We start from the raw sequence: 18,115 nt of genomic DNA, 5'->3' as shown, positions 1-18,115 counted from the left end.
TGACACATACATGTAGCCATGTCCATGTGTGTGTGCACAAGCATGTGACAACTCTGCATGTGATCTTAACAGAATCTTTTTAACACACAGTCTTCAAACCAGAACGTCTCTGGTTCTCCCAGCTACACTATAAGTATACAAAGAGCTAGCAATTTAGCACAGTATGCCTTGTAATTAGTTTAATCATTGTCAGCATGTAACTACAAACCAAATAACAATTAGTCATCTTAGTATACCTGTGGTATTTTTCTTAGTTGCCCTCTAAGTTAAGTTTTCTATGGAAGTACACTGAGGTCCCTGTGACATGCAGGAAGGCAACCTTCCACATTCATTAAGACGTGCAAATAGAGGGAACTACTGAGTGCATATTATCAAAAAAGCAGGTCATCATTTACAAATCAGCAAAAAATGAAGGATTAAGACATTTAGAAGAGCAACTCTGAACATGTTTGACAGCAGTGAGTGAGAGATATAAGCCTGACTGCAGCATTTGCATCTGGGTATCTGAGGTTGGAGCAGCTCCAGAGCTCAGGGGTCTTCTGATCCAAGGATATGGTTCAGATCCTTCACCATTTTTAAGTGGCTGAAAGTAATTTTAATATTCAGCTAGATTCCCTGTGTAGAATAGCAAGTGCTTGAAAAGGTGAGAGATTGAATCATCTTATACTAATGTAACATACAATTGGAAGTACTTGCCATTCATTTCCAAACTGAAACTGTCTCCTCAGATACTCTGTCACATCTTTCTTTTTCTCAGGGTAATACAAGATTAACATTCTGCTAAGGTAAACAATGTAAAGAGATTTTCCAAAAGAGAATTTGATCCAGAGTAGTGGCAGCCCTTGCTAGCATTGCCAATAACACCCAGGCACAACACAGGTCTTCAGACGTGAGAACACATCCCAAGCACAGCAGCCCAGTGAGCTGCCCTGGAAGGGCTCAGCAGCCCCTGACACCTCTGGGAAGCTCAGCCAAGCAGTGGAAGTGGTGTCAGTGCTTGAAAAATGGCACAGCTGTCTTTCAAGGGGGAAGGGAGCTGGAGAGAAGCTGCAAATAGAATAACTATTCAGGATAGATTGATAGGGAGGGAAGGTCACAGAACAGTTATTAAGAATGGAAGTGGTAACAGCAGCAGCAGAAGCAATTTTACCTGACCAGAACAGATCCAAAAATTGGTCTCTATTTGCACTAGCCCTAGAAATTCTCTTTATCTCCTTCTCATTTGATGGGCACAAGTTAGGAAAAAATGGATCTCCCCAGAGACAAAGTGTTCTTCATCCTCCAGCAAAGGGGAAGAATTATGTTTGATTTTGATGTGGTGCAATAATGCTTAAAAGGATCGGTTTAGGTGAAGAAAAGTCTGTCCCAGTCATTTGTGATTTATGCAGAGAAAGCACAATGCCAGCATTTCCAGGTGTTCAGAAGCCTGCTGGAAAACAAAACACATTTCCAAAAATTTCTGGGGCTAGAAGTGCAAATCTCATTCACACTCATGAGATCTTACATAAACAGTAGCTTGGTGCCATCACAGAGTTAATTGTAAGCTCTCACCTAAGTGGAGGAGATAGCAAACCTGGTTGTCTATATGGTTCTTCAAGCTTTGTAAACCTGCAGGCCCAATACACAGCCTGTGGAGGCAAGCTGTAGTTTCCACACTGTTCTAAATCTGCTTGGCACTACTTAACCTCCAATTCAGCTATTCCCCAATTCCAATGTTCCCACTTATCCCGCTAAGGATCTGTCCCTGTTCATCAATGAACGGAAATTCCTTGGGCTCATCTGTGCTGCAGGGTGTATTTTCAGCCTCCCATGTGTTCCCCCTTTTCCATCTGCAGGGAACTTTGCCTGCTACCTGTCCCCTGACTCATTCAAAGGAAACTGCACTTTGGTGCCTGACGTTTTTCATACAAAATCAGCTTGACACAACAAATGTGGGACTTGAGATACCAGTGTGGCCCTGGATTGATTTTAAAACACTACTATATGAATTTAGAGTTCTGAGTGAATATATTCACTAGGTAGAGATCTTTCTCTGAGTATGCATACACGTGCACTCACACATGCACATTCAAGCTTGTATTGACACTTGAAGTCAAAATAAGGAACACAGAGCACGTACTGCTGAAAACACAAAGTGAAATTTAGCTTAAGGTAGTGTTTATATAATTTCTTGCAGTCAGGTCATGCGTTTAGGCCTACTTGGAGGCCCAAGTTTGAAAAAATTGTCACCAAAGTATTTTTGCTTTCATGCTGTCATCTTTATTCTAAAATATTTAGATGCATATTTAAATGTATTGTCACTGAGCAGGGACAGAACAGGAGCACTTAAGTGATTTGAAGGTTATTAAAAGCACTGTTAGAAGCTGGAGAAATGACAGGACTATGCATAATCACCCCCTTGCAAGAAGCCATTTGTTTTTGTGGTACGAAAACTACAAATAGTGTTTGTGAACAAGACATCCTCAAATCTAGCACAAGAATATGTTCATTATTCCTTGGAAGTAAGACCCCATTATGAGTGATGATGTGTCAAAAGTCATAAAAATGTTGAAATTCTACTTCAACTGAAAAAAAAAAAAAAAAAAAAAAAAAAAAAAAAAAAGTGCTCAATGAATCTATGTGTGAAATATATTAAATCCAGACTAGAATAGTATTTCTGTCTCCATTAGCAACAAGCACCCAAGAGGATGCAGTGACTGACTTAAAGAAAAGATTGTGATATGAATGACAATTTCCCAGAGACAAACCAAAGTGGTAGCACAAATATTCAGCCTGAGCCTCCTCCCCAGTTTTCAGTTCAAGTGGTGTTTCAAACCAATGAGGCAAGCAAGCCAGCCAATCATCTTCATATTATTTATTACTCTATTTTCACATATAGAACCTTTGGGTTAGCTATTAACTGTGATTCAGTAGCACTGCGGGTTATAAATGTGTGAGGGAAAGTTTACTCCGGAGACCTCACTTTACCAGCAGTTCCTCCACTTTTTTTTTCTCCTTCCTAGTAACTGTCCCACCTATGATCCTTTTCAATATATTTGTCTCTTTAATGAAATTTTACACAGTTGTCTGACAATTCAGGTTATCCAAGGATTTATTTTCAATGAACACTCATTTGAAAGGGTGCAGGTCATTTAAGAAATAAAAATATAGTGCTCTTGGGGAAAAGAAAACATAGAAGTGAAGTTTCCAGATATAATGCTATTACTTAAAAGAGCAGCATAAGAAATCAAAAGTTTCACCATACATAAAGATCATTGATTTCCTGTTCTTGTACATATGTGTGCATATAATACATATATATATATATATGCGCATGAATTACTTTTCATAGTATTGAAGTTTACTAACATAGGTATAGGTCACTTAAATAAGTAAAAAAAAAAAAAAAAATCCTCCCACTTGAGAGCTTAAAACCTCTGTTTCATTTAGGACTAAGCAATTTTCACATACTTTTTAGGTTAGCTTTAAAAGTGCTTATCTGCATGGATCAGAAAGCAGTCATAGTATTAATAAAGGATGTATACAACACTAGTTTATTTGTTCATTTATGTTCAATGCATACATGTTAAATAACTTCATTGATTTCTGTTCCTCATTTCTGTTTCTTTATTTCAGTTTAGTTTTATAGACATAGCAAATTACATTCTCAGTTCGAAGTCGGAGTTTCTCTTCCTTCTTTCCCCTGTGATTCTTTTCCCTTAGGTTTCCAAAAGCTTGATTGTGATTTTGCAGATGAGTGTTCCTAACATGTAAGTCTCTATTAACACAGTTTAGAAACAGAAAGTAAAAACTTTTTGTGAAAAGGTGTGCTATACATATGAACAGAGTTTATTTTATCTGGTAGGAAAAATAAAAAATCCACCCAGATTGCAACTAGCTAATATTTTGATGCATAACTGTGATAATGACATTTGCTTCTATAAATTGGAGGCAAAGGGTGGTAATTTCCATTTTCATATCAGCAATCTTTCACATTTGAAAGTCTACTCAGTTCTCCAGAGTGAGCGAAGTAAATTACAAGTGAAGACTCCAAAACTGGGCTTAACAGCAACCCTATAGTCACAGAGTAGCACTGAGGGGTGTCTTCCAAGGTACTTAACTTTTGGCGTAGATATGTGTATAGCAAAGAAACAGGGCTTTTGTCTAATCCATAGCATATATTTTATTTGCAGCTGATCCCTTTACTCCCTGTAATAGGGGCTAAATCTTCACACCTGACAGACCCTGACAAAGGCCTAGGGACCACGCAGTGTGCAGGCTTAGCCCCTTCCATTGTGGTCTAAAAAAGCCCTGGAAATCCAACGTTTTCACATTAAGCTTTCACAAGGGAATCCACCCTGAAAAACAGGAGGAGTTCTCAGTTAGACCTAAAACTGCTGTTGCCCCAGGACTCTGCATCTTGAAATCTCCTCCATGGGTCCCTTTTGTCAAACTAGGTTGAAATGGGCCCCCTTACAAACTTGCAGCAACTGAGAACCTGAAGCAGAGGAGGAAGGCAGTTAGTTATTAGTAACTTCTTCCAAGGGAGCCTAAAGGGGATTGTCCATGAGTGTTTGAATATCGAGCTATCAATTCACTGCAGTTCTAGCTAGAAGGGGGGGGGGGGGGGGGAATCTAGTAAATGACTAACATATGTGCACAGAGCAGGACGTTAGCGCTAGATGTACTAATAACTGTGACTTTTTGTACACTTTTTTTTGGAAGAGGTCAGAGGAATTTAACAAACAAGGTACGACCAGGCTTCCTGTTACTTGTAATTACAAGAATGGGCAATCTTTCATTTTAATAGGTCACATACTTTTTTTTTTTTTACCCCACTAACATTTCTTATAAACAGACAACAGTGTAAAGTTTGAAAAAAAAAATTAAATTAAATTAAATTAAATTAAAAAAGGAAACCATTGTCATTTAAAACTTTTACACTAAACATTAACACTGCTGGCATGCTAACAGAAACTGGGACAAATCCTGCCCTAACTCCAAGAGTGCAAAGGGCCAGCTAGCAGCAGCATGGTGCATAAAAAATGAGCTGTCTGGAAAAGGTAGGAAAAAGTAGGAGAAAAGGAGTCATTGCAAGGATGGAATACAGTTCAAAGAAGACTCATTGTACAGGGTTGTCTGAAAACATTACAGGTATGCATAGCTATTACTGCTCTCCCCAAGCACACCTAGGGTCAACAGCGACACAGAAAAAAAAATACTATTAGTCAGCAGGAGTAGTCTTTTTTGGGAAGATTTACCATGGTCTACTGGCTGTCAGCACTAATCCTTCCTTACTTTCTTCACAGATCTTTTTAAGCTAAGCAATGAGCAAGTGATCTGGTATTTTAATTGTGTGTATCTCTAAATGTCAACTGAATGTGCATTTTAAGATGTACTTTGAGACACAGAGAAAGACATCAAATTTACAAGAAAAAAAAAAGTCTAATTTTTATTTGAGAGATGATGTGGTCTACAGAAAAAGAAATACTGAGAATAGATGAAGATCACCACAGTCCTTCCTTTGTAATTACCACAGAAATACTGGTGATGGATGCTTCAGATCACACTGAAGGTCTTAAGTTCTTCTTGCTTTTATTAAGACACTGATTGCTATTATTACTGCAATATATACATATAGCTTTGCTACAATCATTTTTCACCACACATCAGCACCTAATCCCTCTAACTGATTATGCTGAAAAGAAGGGAGAAAATAAAATTACCAACACAGTAATAGTTATACATTAAACCAAACAGGATTCTGGTATCATAATGTTCTGTACTTATGGCACAAACTGGTAGAGAAAGAATTTTTCAAAAAATTGCACTTCTGAAATCAAACATTGCTTAGAACTAGTACTGAAACTGTTGTGAGAAGACTTGCTGCTGCTGTAAATAACTTTTAAAAATATTTAAACTTTATTACTATTTAAACTTTATTAGTAAGCCCTTAACAATACGTTTAAAAAATGTTAACAAATAAACTCATCTCAGGGGAATTGAAGATGTCACAGCAATACTGGAGGGTACTGGAAGGAGCCCTTCATTCTCCCACTCCCACCCTAAATCTGCAGCCTACTGGCCCTGACCAAAGCCACCACCTGACAGCCCTGCAAAGAGGTGCTCCCATCAAGCACAAGCACAACCACAAGACAAATTAGCACTCTGGTTTTCTGCATATTCAGGATATTAAGAGACCGAAACATTATCCTGTTAAAGGTTCCAGGACCCCCAACCTGTAAGCATCTATCCTCCCTAAAACTGCAACTGCTAGGCTGCAGGTTTCTGCTCCCAGCTGACTTCCATGGCTGATACTCAGCCCTGGAGAGAGGCTGCAGCCTCCTCAGCTTGTCCAGGTCAGGGTTTTGAGGCACAGCAAAGCTTCCAGAGGCCAGCTTATCTATCAGACTTCTGTTGTTTTGGGTGTGGATAGAGAAGGAGCTGTCTCATGATCAACCCAGCAGCACGGTTTAGTAGTGTTGTGCTTGTAGGGTCACTTAATCTCATCTCCTATAATGGCGGGTTATTGTGCAATAGCTAATTAATTTAGCAGGGATGACAGAAGAAGCAGTCACTCACAACCGACCTAGACAGCGTGCTGCAAGAGTGTGGGGTGCTCAGGGTCACACTGAGAGTGGTGCCCTATGCAGACAGGGGCTGCCCTGTGTCCCTGGTGTTTGTTGGCCATTGTTTTGTCATTGGCAGTTCTGCCATGGACAGGGTGAGATGGGCGTGTGAGATGGCCTGACAGAGAGGCTCCTGCATGACCCAGCCTCAGGGCAGCTGCACGCGAGGGGCCGTAGGGTGCAGTAAGTTGCCATCCAACTGGAGTGGTTCTCATAGGCATGCTACCACTTTTCTGTGAATGACAGCTACACTACCACGGCATTCATGGCCCTCCTGTGGTACTACTTTCTTTGTCAGTACTAGATTTTCAGCACGAAGAGAAAAGCAAACTCCATGCTCAAAGGAGTACCGGGCTTTCTCCACACAGGCCTGGGAACTCCCCCACTCCACAGAGTGCTTTACCATGGCCCCACACAGTTATGTCTGCCATGAACTGCAGTGACAGCTGGCTTGGTGCTCACGGTGTCAGTGCTGATCACTTCAAACCAGAGAGGAAGGAGCCTTACCATGAGGGCTGAGCAGGAATGATCTACAGTCTCTACCTACATCATCCGCACTGTCAGGAAATGGCGATTTACTGGCCTTTAGGGCCAGATCCTACAAGGTGCTGAGTGCCATATGGCAAGCTCAGAGCAACCTCTTTCCACACACCCCCAAAGTCAGCAGTTTTTAACTTTAACTTTTCAATGAAAAATACTGCCAGTATAATAGACTAAATTTTGTCATAAAAAGTGAAAGGTAGCAGCTAACACAGCACCATTTAAAGCTGCATCTGGAATACAATTGCTGTTTAAAACCAGTGGGGAAAAGCAAGATATGGAGCAGCAGAAGAGGCCTTAGAATGGAGACCTTTAAAAAAGAAGAATGTGTTATAAATAATAAACACCTCTACAGTCGTACATGATATAAAACAAATTCTATTTCAGTGCCTTGGTGGCATTAATAAACTGCTCAGCTTTATTCTCCTGGTTTATGAGATCACCAGCACCCCTCTATGGAATTATATGCTTTTCTACCACAATGTAAAAAATCATTAAGACAGTTTTTCAATATTTTGTTATTGTTTGACCTACAGATTAATATGCCTCTCTAGAATTTGCATCTCCCCTATTGTCTTAGACCAAATTACAGTACAATAAATGCTGTCTGATGGGGGAGTATTGTGTAGTTTTTTGCTACTTGCAGTATAGTTATGACTGGCTCCTGCATCAGCAAAAAATGATTAGAATAAAAAAGTTAGGTTTTAGGAGCTCTGAAATTGCAATGAGGTTATAGATCAGAAGATATTTTCTTGCACTAGTGCCCTTGGGCTTGGGAAAACAGTCTGGTTGTTAAATGTTAATTGCTAAATTAGTGAAGCCTAAGCCAAATAGAGGAGAGTTCTTGAGGCTGGAACGACTATGTGAAAAGAAAATAATCAAGGAAAGCTCTGTAAAATATTTTCTGCAAAATCTGAAAGAACATACAATTACCTGAGGTTGATATTAATTCAAGTTGCATTCACAGAAAGGTTTGATTCTATTCATTACTCTCACTTTGGGGAAAAATTTTGGAGTGCTTTGTAGTTCTGCACTGAAATCAGGAAAAAATTGCTGTTTCACCTGGGTTTCATGTGAAACCCAGTAAACTTAAGCTTCTTTGATTTGGCTGTTGCTTAGAAAATGTGGTCCTTTGTATGTCAAAATCATTTTCAGCCTGAGGGTTGTCAGATAATGGTTAGGAATTCTAGGAAGGAGCGACAAGTAAGTGAGAGCCTGGGAAGAGTGATGAATAACTGGGATTGTTTGGAGGAAAGAAGCAGAGCAGGAAGGAAGCCCGAGGTGTTTATGTGAGCAGTGGAACTGGAACAAAAGCCAGAAGAGCTGGGAGAAACTAGTTAGTGGAGCAGCAGGAGGAAAGAGAAAAATATTAGGCATTCTGCAAAGGGAAGAAAGGTGACAGTACCAGAGACTGTGTAGAAGAAGCAAAGGCAACTTGCACTTAGGAATGAGAGACCTGTCAGGGAGTTTGTGTGAGAGAGTGATGCGCAGGCTGTATAGCTTGGACAGGACTATATCACTGGGGAACAGATGTCTGGGGAAAGTGCTGGGGAAGAAGCAGCACATCTAGGTTCTGAGCCAAAATCACTGGCAAGTCTATATAAAAAATAATTCAAAAAAAAAAAAAAAACACACCTTTAAATAATAACAGGGGCAGCAAACTCCCCATTTCTTAATTCTAGATCTCCCTATTGTGCTATAGCTGAGATATAGAAATAATAAGAGTCACTGAAAAATTAAACACAGAGCAAGAAAATGAAACATGTATGGATGCAACAGTCCTTAACTACATGTGTTTAATGATCATAAGGATTTATGTATACTGCACACAGCTCAAGTCATGCTCATGGGATGAATGATTTTCACAAAATAAAAACAGCTGTGGGGAAATTTTCTCAAACTGTAACAGTAACAATAAAAGCAGTAAAATTAAAAGATGTACCTTAAAATATTATTCAAGTTGACAGTCCATATGCAACTATCTTTTTATACCAGATACAGCTCAATTAAAATGCAATTATAAGTACAATATTTGCTCCATATTTTGTGAATGCTCTGAGAATAGTACCGAATACTCTAATATAAGTTTATCTTTTTAATGAGCTTTGGGTTATTCTATGAACATGTGTATCTTAATAAGGACTGTGCATTATACCCTCTATGGGACATTGAATAATGGTACAACGTAGAGATGGCAAAATAACTTGGATAGAGTGAAAGGAATAAATGATGGAAATTTACATATAATAGTTTCCCAGCAATGCAATGGTGGGAAGCAATATGACTTTCAAGGTCTGTTGGGGGTGGGAAGAGGGTGTCCATTCCAGAGGTCCTCAGAGGCAAACAAAATGGCCTGATTCCTTTCTACACCAGCCTTGGCAAGGAAAAAGGATTTTCCTGCTCGCTGAAGTCTGAGATTTTGAAACTTCCCCATTCCTTCCTGAGATGAACCTAGACCAGTTGGGGTGAAGCAATGTGTGTATCTTAAAGAATTTACCTTACAACAAGGACATGAATTACACTCTTCTGCTGATGAATTGAGTAAATAAATCTCAGGGATACTTATTTGGGGGTTTAGCAGTTTCCGATTGAAGTTACTCAGACTTGGGTACAACTATTAATTGTGAAATTGTTCACTTTTATCTTTTTACCTCTCTCTCTTTCTCTCTTCCAATGCTTTTCAAAGCTGATATGCTTATTCTCAGTAAACTGGTACATTTTGACCAATGTCTTAAAAATCAACCATCTCAGAAAGAGATATTATGATCATCATGAAGAATACTTTCAGTAACAACTATGAGAGATATCACTGTGATGTATCACAATTGTCTCTGTCTTTTCCTCCTTTTTTTTTTTTATTTTTTGAAAGTACATAGGGAACAAGATGTCTTGGACACCCCTTTCACAGCAACTGTCAGGAGACATTAACCTTTTAAGTACAATCATTGTCTGTCATGAATTTTCCGATATCCTTTCTTTTTGTAGTAGTTCTCATCCTTTCTTCATCTTTGTTTCCATCATTATGCCATTATTATAATCCCACTGAGGCTTTCTCAAGTAGAAGAAGAACAGCACTTAATTACTGGAATTAGAAATGACAAATATCACTGTTTTTATCCGGTTGATCTTATCTAAGCTCTTCTGTGTATGAACTCGAATAATCTTGAATCAATGACTTCTAACATTTTCCAAAGACTTAGAGAGGGTTGGGTTTGTTTTGTTGTGTTTTTTTTTTGTTTGTTTGTTTTTGTTTTTTGTTTTTGCTTGTTTGTTTGTTTTCTGTTCTCTGTGCTTAGTTTTTCCTTCTTTGTTCAAAGTAAGACCTTTTTGACAGCATGTGTGATAGCTCGCAATTTTGTCTAATTCTACCATAAATAACAACTTGCTTGCTTCATTTTTCCTAGCCCTCCATCACTAATTCTTCATTTTCAGCTTGCAACTAAAATGGGTTGATCCTTCTACAATTAAATTGTCCCAAATCTTTATTAAGAGTACTAACAGCATAATTTTGCCTGTTTAATTCTTGCCCATCTGAAACTTTTCCTCTGAAGTTATCTTGGTCTTGCAAGGTTGTTTAAGCAAGTATAGGGAGATTAATTTTCATCATTGCTGCATTTAACTCTTAGTTGGATAGACATCACCTAAGTATTGAAATGTCTGAGTGCTTAGCTAAGCCAGCCTCTGTACATTATTCTTTGATACTTGAAATTTTGTGTGAGAGAAGACAGCACTGTCCTAACCAGGTTTATTTTTTTGGCTTACTGCTTTCCATTCTTAAACTATCCACCAAGCATCTGTGATCTCTGATGTTAGCATGCCATGGTGCTGTCTATTATTGTAAAGAAAATGACAGCAAAGTATTCTAAGTCTCTTAAAAGGGGAAAAAATATATATATTACATATATATATTATATATATATATATATAAAAATACATGTATGTAAACTCTGTTGTGAGTTTAAGTATGATATGGAGCTAAAACCAAAATCTGAAAGGCTGAAACAGATGTCTTAATTTTTGATACCAGGGGGCCTGTTCAAATGACTCCAAGCACAACAGTAGGTCATAATTTAGAGCATCTGAATTACTTTAATGTGCTGAAAAGCAGAGATGTCTGAGCAGATGTGTTGCATCTGTACTGTGTGTTACTTCTGCTATTTTAAAACTGTTTCATTACAGACACAACTATGAAAATAATTTGAATTTTCTTTCCTAAATTATTCCAGTCATGCATGTGTTTATATCTTCTCAAAGATTCTCTGAAGAGTACCATAATTAGCTTTGTGCCGAAATATTGCCTGTGTAACCCTTTGTTTAGGAACAGAGAATAATTTGAAAATTCTCTTAATCATTTTTTTTTTTCTGGTCAGTAAACCTATTTCTAGTTTGTCTAACTTCTCCTTTGGCTACAAGAAAACTTTACCTAATCTTAATTTAACAACTTAGTAAAATGATCAAGTAAGTGTCTAGAGAAAGAAACCATATGAAGTAGTATGAAATATACTGGGGTGTTTGAGTTTTTCATAGATATTTCTCTTCCATTCATTTTTACAAATATCTACCTAATTTCTGATCCAGCTTTTGTGTGTGTGTGTGTGTGTGTGGTTTTAAGAGCCATTTCTCCCTTGTTTCTAGACTTTTAAGTTCTTTTCCTTCCAAAGCATAATTAAAAGTAGCAGTCTGTATTTGATGGGACTCAGGAGTTTCCTTAGCTACTTTCCCCATTGTTTTATTTTAGTTTATCACCTTACGCATCCCAAATTCTTTTGCAGTCTAAGGGACACAAGAAAAAAAGAAAACAGATATAGTTCAAAAGATTTTCATTTATATATACAAGATACACAGGTAAGAAACACCAAGACATAATTTGTTCATGGGGGCCTTAAAAGGATAAAAAGTATCCAGAAGTTACACAATTTAAAGGATGAATGTTATAAGAAAGAATGTTTTAATGAGCTGAAAGATCTGGTTCCAGCTGAAGATCTGGTTCCAGCTGTCCCTCCATCACAGTCATGGTTCTATTTAGGTATCTAACACTCATGGTTACAACACTCTTTTTTTTTTTCTTTTTTTTTCCCCCAGTTATTGAGCTATAAAATGTGGATAATAGTATTTCCCTTGCTTCTCAAGTAGTTGCACTTGGGTATTGTAAGGATGAGTACAGTAGAGAATATGAATTACTCAGATGCTACAGGCTACAGTAACGGAGTAACGGGAACAAAAAAAAAAAAAAAAAAAAAAAAAAAAAAACAGTAACAGTAGATCATGAAAGTCTGGTGAAATGGAAAAAGGAAGTCTGGAAAGGCTAATGAATCCCTTGTGATACGGAAAAAAAATTGTAAAGACAAGGTAATGCACCTAAACTCCTGGCTGCTTGTCCAAAATGAGTCCCAAACCACTGGAAAGTTTTCTCTACCCATTGCTAGCTTTAGTGAGTAGATGTTTGCATCTATAATATTTCTTTTTATTCTGCATCAACATAGAATATAGAAGTATAGAATTATATTACAATGAGAGTTAAATTACAATTATACAGAATTATATTACAATGAGAAATTCCTCTTAAAAGATCACATTCTAAACTGAAAATATTATTTCCATTTTTTTTCTATCTCAGAATATTTTGTATGTGAATGTATTCTAATATATGTGTATATTTGTGCATGAAGGAGACATTTGAGAGACAGAGAACATTTCCTTCACATTTTTTGCAAGGAGAAGAAATCATTATTGAGCTATAATGTATTTCAATTCTTACATATAACTGCTGATTTTTGCACATATTTCATATTAATTTTTAAAAGCATATGTCTCTTCTTGTAGAATAAAGTTGCTGGAAGAGAATTTCCACTTTTGTAACAAAATTAAAATGTATTCAATAGCTGGAAAATATTTTCATCATTAGACAAAGTCACTTTTCTATGAATAGTCACAGTAAGCAACTAATGTATTTGCAATGTAGCATCAACAAATAACTGGATCAGGGTGGTATGTTTCAGTGATATCGTATACAGTTTGAAAGTGTATTCTGGTCAAATGAGTACAAAGCGGGTTGAAAGTGTGTTTCCTTTGGCCAGATGATCACATTCCTTGGAAGATTTTTCAGTCCATGGTTTCTGCTACAGCTTGCTTTTGGAGGAAGACTTTTGACTGTAGGCTGAATGATCCTGAAGGAAGAAGAAGTATGTGAAAACAAACAAACAAAAAAAAAAAAAAAAAAAAAAAAAGTCAAATTTAAGGCACACAAAAGGATTGAGCCTCAGCTTTATATCTGAGCTTGGGTTGACAATATAGTCATCTATGACTTACTGCCTGGCACCAAGACGCAATGATTCATACAAATAGCTACTGGGATATCCCAGTTTTAGAGAGGATTAAACACATTTGCCAATCATAGCTGACTTCTGATGCAATCAAGAAAGGAAGACAAAGGGATTTCCCTTCTTCCCCTGTACTTCCAGTTCTGACTTGAGGAGTGTGGAAGGGGAGGACCTGGGACATGATCTCTGACCAAGGTACCTCTAGGAATTGTGCATTTGTCTTTACAGTGATGAAAATACAGTGCCAGAAACAACTTGGCCTTAAAATATTTGTCTTTACTTTGTGTTTAATTTCCGGTAGGGACAGAACAAAACTCTTGGTCTGCTGTTTCCAGTAAAATGATCCTGAGAAAAATCAGTCCAAAACTGTGTTACATATTCTCTTCCTAATTCTTTACTTCTCAGTCATTTACAGATTGTCAGCTATATGGCAATCTGTTTTTAAAGGACTTCATAAGGTGTTGTGGATTTAACAAGAGAGATATTTACATCTAAAGGACAGAGAAGCGTTATCAAACGTCTCCAAGTCCTTTGGTGAATTTCATGAGATCATGCATGGCAATTTGTCATTACTGCATGTCAGCCATCAAGCACTGCTCTTGTATTGTTTTGGCTATTAAAATAACAGCTTCCAGAGCCAATTTACAATCTAAAATAATTCACAGAGCTGCAGTGCTTTGTACCATAAAAATAGATGCCAGAGATAATTGGGCAAGGTGGTGTCATGTCACATGTGTGCAGTTCATTAATTAACTGCTTCAAACTGCTGTAAAATAATAGCCATGTCATCAAGATGAAACTACAAAAGTGCAAATAAAATAAAACTGCACTAAGAAAGAAAACAGAGCAGCTGTTATTAAAATATCCTCAAGTTACCATTCACTTTTACTGCCCACTTCTCTGGTCTTCTGGTGCCAAACCTGAGCCTAAACTGGTACCCCAAAGACCATTAGTTTATACTGCTTCTGGCAAGGCTCCCCCTTCTCTGTGCAGGATGCAGAATCAATTTGGATTTACACTATCGTGTTTTAAGTGCACAGTATTCCTGATCCACATCTGTGCCAAGTTTACACTTGCAGATAAAGAAAAGTAGGCCTAAAAGTTGGTGGGCTGTCTTCACCAAATATAACAGGAAGTCTGGGACATTGTTCTTTTAAGGTCCATTCTCCGGTGTCAGTTTTAGTTTTTGTAGAACAGCTACAAAACAAAACAAAACAAAACAAAACAAAAAAAGAATATATATGTATATATATCTCCTTTACTTGTCTTTACATTCCCCCAGCTCACCTTCCTCTTTCTTTTACACACCAAAGCAAGAAAATCATAGAAGTCTACAGCCTGATGTTGCTCCCTTGAATATGAACCCACTGAAATTTGAAATAACCACTGGTTATACAATCTACAGCAACCCCTAGGCTGCTCCAAGTGCATGGGCAGCAAGATCCCACAAGTGCTCAGGTCTGGGTCTCCCATGTCCCAGCAACCCACCCACAGATTTGACATGATTCCTTCCTCTGTTTGCAGGTTAATTGTTAATACTGAAATGTGCATGCAGGAATGATGACTCCCCTCCAGACTTTGTTTGTCAGGGTTAATCTTTGCCAATTTATGGAAGTTTACCAGATGTTTTAAACTGAGCAGCTGGAGCCAGGGTCTAAGGAGAAGGCCTAATTTTTAATTAGCTTTTCATAGAGAATATAAACTTTAAAAATATTAAAGACAGACTTTAAACAAAGAACACAGTCAAATCCTAAAAGCTACACACAGACAAGAATTCCAGACTGTTATAGAGGGTTTTGTTTGTTTGTTTGTTTTTTCTAATTTTATGGAATAACCAAAACATTAGCTGTGTCTAGGAGTGGTAGAACTCATTTTTATCTAGCATACTGTGAAGATTTTGGGCATAGGCATTGGTTTTGGTGCAGAGTGTGCTCTGCTCAGGACTGCCCTGGGGAAAGAACAGGCTGATGTGTCTAATCAGAACTTTTTGTAGTCTATCAGAAGGAGTGACTGCACTGAAATAAGTCAACTTTACCAGTTGAAAACACTACAAAGTAATACTACTAAAGAGGAATCAAGCCCCCATCCTAGACAGTGACTTCTGGTCTCCACTCCATGCCATGCTTTTATTTATTGGCAAACTCTTATGAAATAAATGTAGTGTCTGTCTAATCAAAGATCTGTACCATGTATAAAGCTTTAAGTACAAAACACCCTATTTTTTTTAATCACTGTTAGCTTGAATTATTTGGATTAACAGAAAGGAAACAAATCTACAGTGACACATGATGATCTGAGAGTGATTATGCAGTACATGTTAAAGTAGATAAGTGGGTTGTTAGAATTATTAAATGTATTACTAAATGAGACCTGGCACTGTGTGATGAAAATGAGAATATCTGGGTAAGCAACAACGAAGAATTTCTCAGAATTATACCATATTTGAGCCTGTTTGATCTCTTTTTAGCTTCAAATTTAGCTTTGTAGAATAATGCTGCATGAGGCAACTCATCATACCTTCTATTGAATATTTTGAAAAAAAAAAAAAAGTCACCTTAATAAGAGCCAAGGTTTGTCAGTGATTGTTCATGAGCTTAAAGAGATGAAATATTTCCTTGTCAGTGCTTCTACACCTGACATTTCTCATATTTGATCAGTTAATGGTTATTGTCCATGATGCTACTTTAAAAGGTCAGATTAAAAAAGGGTTGTTAAGTCTCCTTCAATTGAGAGACATACTGGAAAAACCTGTTCACATCTATATACCTCTCTTCTGAGAGACATAGATATCAATATTAGCACTTATCAAGAACATACTGAAGATAATACTAGCAACATGCCTGGATGCTCTCCAAACAAAGATCTGCGATGTAAGATTACCACATAGAATATTTTGCTCTAAGTCATTTGGGTTAGATTAAGGTACTGAATTCAGCTACATATATTTGAGCTGAATTTGTTTACTACATAGAGGCTGTTCTAGCCAAACTATTCCTAACAAAAATAGAGAAGAAAAGGGTTTCCCAAAATTATAGAAATCTTCCTGAGAAATAGTTGTTGAATATATTTGGTGGTTTTCCATTTGTAAAGAAAACCTACATAGATTACCAGAGTGTGAACATTCATGGATCTTAATGAAGAAGAATACGTATTCTTTCTGAAAAATGTTCTGACCATATTTAAAAAAAAAAAAAAAAAAAAAAAAAAGAATATGCAGATGACTTCTTTCACAAAATGAGTATAGTTTTGAGGATTTTTTCATTCTTGTTGGCACTGTTGTTCATCTCTATGCTGCATTTTGTTCTAAAATGAACATGCTGAATATATTTAAACAATTATTTGGCCCACATTCAGAGATGCTAAGTGCCTTAGAGTTCGCAAATCTGTGCAAGTGCTGAGGCTCATTCTACCCCAATAGCTTCTTCCCAAAGCCTCAAGGACAGAAAATAAACAAAAGCATGGAAACAAGTGAGTAAGCACGCTAACTTTCACAATTCAATTGCTTTCTTTTCAATCTCTCATATTCATCTATAATCTAAATAGTAGATAATAGATAAATAATAGATAAATAATAGATAAATATAATAAATAATAAATAATAGATTTATTATTATATCTAATAATAGATAAATATATTCATCTATAATAGCTATCTCCATTCAGAGAAAACATTCATATTTATTGGTGAAATAACTTTTTACTGGTGTCATAGGTTTATCTGAAAAGCATTTTGCTCTTATTGCCAGCCTATTCACAATTTTCTGAATATAACTAACCATCCAGGTTTCCTTGTGATTGTGACAGAAAAACTTCCACCATCTGGGTCTGAAAAAAAAAAAAAGTTATATATACATATATATACAACTATATATATATATATATATATATATAACACAGTTATATATATATATAGTTATATATATATATATACAGTTATATACATATAGTTATATATATATATAACTTTTTTTAAAAATATATATATATATATATAAAACTTTAGTTTTATATATATATATATAAAAGTTATATATATACATATATATATATATAACTATATATATATATATAGTTATAGTATTGCTGCTTAATTCTACATTCTCATCAGAAAAGGCTAAATTAGCTGTGAAATAAAGACTGAAGTAATTATAGAAATACACAAACAGTGATAACAAATATTAACTGTCTAAAACAGAAGTCCAGCATCAGTGGTGAGTTAGATGAAGAAGCAGAGCTTTTTGCTAAGAACAGATCAGGACTCCCCAGGCATCAGTGTGGACAACAGAAGTACTCTAGGGGCTTGTGGTGGTGTTGCACTGCGTGAGCCACCTACTCCTGTAAACTGCAGACAAACCTTTATTTTACGTATGTAAAGAAAATGATAAATTCTCTCACAGATCCAGAAATTTTGTATGTATGACCTGCTACATACATATATATGGATGAATCCACCCACTGCTAAAATTTAGATCCTTCTGTAGTGATAAAATGGCTATCATTTTGCATTAACAGAATTGAATGTTGCTTTTTAAAAGCAACAAAAATGCCAAAAAGTCAATTTGTAATATTAGCACAGTTTTATTATACCTCATTATTTTATATCACTCCATGATGTCTCCTCTCATCCATCTCCTTTCTCATCTAAAT

At 36.7% G+C, this 18,115-nt stretch overlaps 2 long non-coding RNA genes across 2 annotated transcripts in view; both read right to left on the bottom strand.

The window, feature by feature from the left end:
* The window catches only part of LOC311440298, a 169,868-nt gene that overhangs the window by 96,870 nt on the left and 54,883 nt on the right, over nt 1–18,115 (bottom strand). The gene's annotated exons all lie outside the window — the stretch shown is intronic.
* Nucleotides 11,952–15,181, bottom strand: LOC311440300. The gene is made up of 2 exons (XR_014695321.1): nt 14,589–15,181; nt 11,952–13,315 (listed from the first exon to the last, which is right to left on the bottom strand). It is a non-coding gene; the product is annotated as an uncharacterized lncRNA (long non-coding RNA).

This window comes from Aythya ferina (assembly GCF_964211825.1).
Source record: "Aythya ferina genome assembly, chromosome: 8".
Lineage (NCBI taxonomy): Eukaryota > Metazoa > Chordata > Aves > Anseriformes > Anatidae > Aythya > Aythya ferina.
This window is presented reverse-complemented; position numbering and strand designations above follow the sequence as displayed.